Source organism: Penaeus chinensis, chromosome 2, assembly GCF_019202785.1.
Source record: "Penaeus chinensis breed Huanghai No. 1 chromosome 2, ASM1920278v2, whole genome shotgun sequence".
In the NCBI taxonomy this organism is placed as follows: domain Eukaryota; kingdom Metazoa; phylum Arthropoda; class Malacostraca; order Decapoda; family Penaeidae; genus Penaeus; species Penaeus chinensis.
The window spans coordinates 7,060,370-7,064,485 of NC_061820.1; positions in this window are offsets into that span (position 1 = coordinate 7,060,370).

The window sequence follows — 4,116 nt, forward strand, 5'->3', positions numbered from 1 at the left end:
GCCGTCTCAGCTGTCGGCCGTAATTGTCGTGTTGGTCGTCTCTGATGGCTAACTCGATAGCTCTTCCTCGTGTTCGCTTTTATCGCTCTTGACAATCTGGTCGTCTGATGGCACGCTCGTTCTCTTAGCTAATCCACGTCGATGAAGGTGTGTTCTTTGATACTTTTGTGAACATGTATGCACTGTTTGTTTATTTTTATTCTCATTATTTTCGTTGTCCTCAGTTCGTCTTCATCCTTTTTTTAAAATTTAACTACACCTCTTACCTCCCCGTCACTTCTCGTACGCAGTGCTCCCTTCTTTCCCCTCATTACATCCGTCCTTTCCATTTCTTCTTCCCCTTATTCCCTTTTTCTCTAATTCCTCTCGCTCTCTGCTTTCCCTTCCACTCTTTACCCTCTTCCCCACCCTCTCCCTTTCCTTTCCCTTCTCATCCCCTTTCCTTTCCCCTGTCACCACTCCCCCTTTCCTTTCCCTTTTCCTTTCCCCTTTCACCCCACTTCCCCTTTCCCCACGTGGCCTCCTTACCCCTCCCTCTCCCAGTTGTGCATCTTAATGGTCCGCCGTCTCAATTATCTGAGTCTTTTGTCCATCTCGGTTGCAGAGATTCTTTGCTCCACCTCCAGGCAGATGAGGATGACCTACATTCAAGGACGGAGGGGGAACGGGAGACAAAAGAAGGAAGGAGAAATGAGAAGAGGAGGAAGAAGAGGGGAAACAAAAGGGGGAGGGATAAAAAGAGGGGAGGAAGAGGGAGATGAGGAGGTAGGAGAGATGTACAGACGTGGGGAAGATCGAGAAAATGAAGGTAGAAGAAGGGAGGGAGTGGGAACAATGGAGGTGGATGAGGAGATAAAAGAAGAGCGATGCAAAGAGCGGAGGAAGGTAGAAAAAGTGGAGGTAGAAGAGGGGAAGAAGAGTGAGCGGAGGAGGTAACAGAGGTGAAGAGAGATAATGAAAGGAGGGGAGAGTGTGAAAGGTAGAGGAGGAGAGAAAGAAGAAGGAAAATACGAGATAGGAGAGAGGAGAGAAAGGAGGGGAATAAAGAGGAAGGTGGTGATAGGGAATAAACGGATGAACGGGGAGAAGGAGGTAAAGAAAAAAAAAAGAAAGAAAATAAGTGAAGTAAGCAGGAGAATAAAGAGAAATTAGAAGAGGTAAGAAGAATGGTATAAAGGGAGATAATGTAGGAAAGTGGGAAGAAAATTGAGAAAGGGTGATTGGAGGAGATAAGAACGGGAACGAAATTCCGAAGAAGGAAGAAGACTAAAAGGGAGTTAGAAGAAGAGTGGAGAAAATTAAAGGAGGGAAAGAAAATCAATCCGAAGAGGAGACAAGAAATTGAAACGTAGTTCAAAGATAGGATATAGAAGAGAAGAGAAGAAAGGTGTGTGTGTGTGTGTGTGCGTAAGAGATCGATAGATAGAGGGAGGAGAGAGAGAGAGAGAGAGAGAGAGAGAGAGAGAGAGAGAGAGAGAGAGAGAGAGAGAGAGAGAGAGAGAGAGAGAGAGAGAGAGAGAGAGAGAGCGAAGCTCCGAATGCAAGAAAAGGCAGTGCAGAGTGCATGGGACACGGAGGACGGTCGTGCAACTTTACTTCACGTGTGGGCGTGCTAGAGGCGGGGAAGGGGTAGGCGGGAGGGATGGACGGGAGAGGGGGAAAAGAGGGGAGTTGGGGGACTTTGGCCGAGGGAAGAGAAGGGGGGAGAGGGAGAAGGGGGTAAGTGGAAGAATAGGCGGAGGTAAAGAGATGAGGGTTAGCGACAGGTGGGGGAAGGAAGGTGGGTGGGCGGATGGGTGGAGGGGGGTGGGGGGATGCATCTCTTCTGAGGGGAATAGGATTGCATGGAGTGAGAGGGATGGGATTGCATTAAAAACAGGTGGCGAGATGGGATTGCAATAAGTGAGGGCACGGTATTACATGAGAGGACAGGAACTGCTGTGAGTGATGGGGGGTGAAATTGCACAGAATGAGGAATGTTTTGCAGGGAGTGAGGGAATGGAATTGCACCGAATGAGGAAGGCTTGTTTTGCAGGGAGTGAGGGACGGGATATTGCACCGAATGAGGAATGCTTTGCACGGAGTGAGGGGATGAATTTGCACCGAATAAGGAGGATATATTGCTGAGACTGGAATATGAAATTTCACTAAATAAGACGGTATGTTTTGCAATGAGTGAGGGGAAGAGGCACTGAATGAGGAAAATTCACTTCATGAGGAGAACCTTTTTGGAGGGAATGATAGAAGGAAAATATTATAGTCTGAGGGGGACAGACGTGCAGGTAATGAGGATATAGGGCTCTGTATTAATGAGATGACGTAATGGGGAAAGAAGATGGATCCTGAATGAGAAGGACGTAAATGTAATGAACGAGAGGAGGCGATACTTATGGAATGAGGAGACAGGACTGCAGTGAGTGAGTAAAGGAAACATAAAGAAGAGGGATTGCGATGAATGAAGAAGCACCACTTGATGGAGTCTTATGATGAGGCACGAGATCGAGAGCTTGAGAGGACGCCATTGCAATAATTACAGAGAAAGTATTGCATTAAGAGAGACTGCACTGGAAGACGATGAGAATGAGGAATGGAACAAGTGATGGGGAGTCGAAAGGAAGTCAGTGAATGAGGGGGGCGGTTCAGTACGAAGGGGGGGAAGGGGGGATTGTGAGGGGCTTGGATTGCATTGTGTGAGGGGAACTGACTACTGGGAATGAGAAGAAGAACATCGGGTGAGGGGACGTGGGTTCCTGGGAGGGGGTGGGGGGAAGGGTGAGGAGAGAGAGGTTGATGGGGAAATGAGGTTGATGGGTGACGAGTGAGGAGGCCTGGCGTGAGAGGGTGAGGATACGGGATTACTTTGAAGAGGCTTGCTTTGAATGAATGAGGAAATGAGGTTGTGAGTTTGAGTGAGGGGATGGGATTGCATTAAGACGTTTGACTTTGATTAACTGGAAAATAAGGTGATGAATTCGAGTGAAGGTTTGAGGTTTGATATTCTGAAATGAGGAAGTGAGGTGGCGAAATTCGCGTGGGAAAATGAGGGGACGGAATTACACTGAGGAAGCTTGATTTGAACGAATGAGGAAATGAGGGGAATGCGAGTGAGGGAATGAGATTACGTTGAAGAGGTTTGATTTTAATGAATGAGAAAATGAGGTGATGAAGTTCGAGTGAGCAGACCCGATTTGGGGAAGTGAGGGGACAGGAATTGCCTCGGAACGGTTTGATTTTAATGAATGAGGAAAATGGGGGAACGAGATGCGAGTGAGGGGACGTTGCGGTCGGTGTGAATCAGAGCGTCGAGGGGAAACCTGATTTCGCGTTGATGGAATGGGAAGGATAACTGCGAATGGTAATTATTGCATGTTGCAGCGTTGGAGCGAGGACGTCTGTATTGCAAGGGTTAGCAACAGCCGATTTCAGAATCGCTTGAGGTTGACCTTCGAACGGGGTTGTGGTGGAAGTGGGGTTAGTCAGGGGGTTAAGGCTGTGGGGGTGTTGTGGTTTTGCAGGTCGGAGAAGGGTGGACATGCAGGTAGAGATCGTATTGCAAAGGTCATTAAAAGATGATGAAAATGATGAATGTGTCGCTACGAGAGTCCCTGGAAGAAGCGCAGGCGGATGAGAATCAAGATAGTAGCTGCTTTGAAGATAACAACGAAAGCCAAAGAGTAGATAGGAAGAGCATTCGACAGAAGTGATAGGGATCGGGATACGAGAAAGTCCCTTTGTGTAATTTTCCGCCTCCTTCTACGTCTCTTTCCTTCCCTTCCTCCTCTTCGCCGCGCCGCTGCCCTACTATCAAGATCATCCAGTAGATAGCCCGAGGGTAGTGGAGGAGGGCTAAGGAGGGGAAAGGAGGAGAGCGGGGACTGGGGAGAGGGGAGAGGGGAGAGAGGGAAGATGCCGCGAGGACGCGATCCCAGTGTGTTGTCTAGACGCGAGGGAGACTCGGAGACCTGTAAGGCCGCGAAGGCAGGGCTGGGAGGGAGAGGGGGATGCGGTGGTGAGGAGGGATAGGGAGAGCGGAAGGAGGGGGAAAGGGAGTATCGGATATCGTCACGTGACCCAGCTTACGGTAGGGAGAGAAGGGGACGGGAGTAGGGGAGTGTA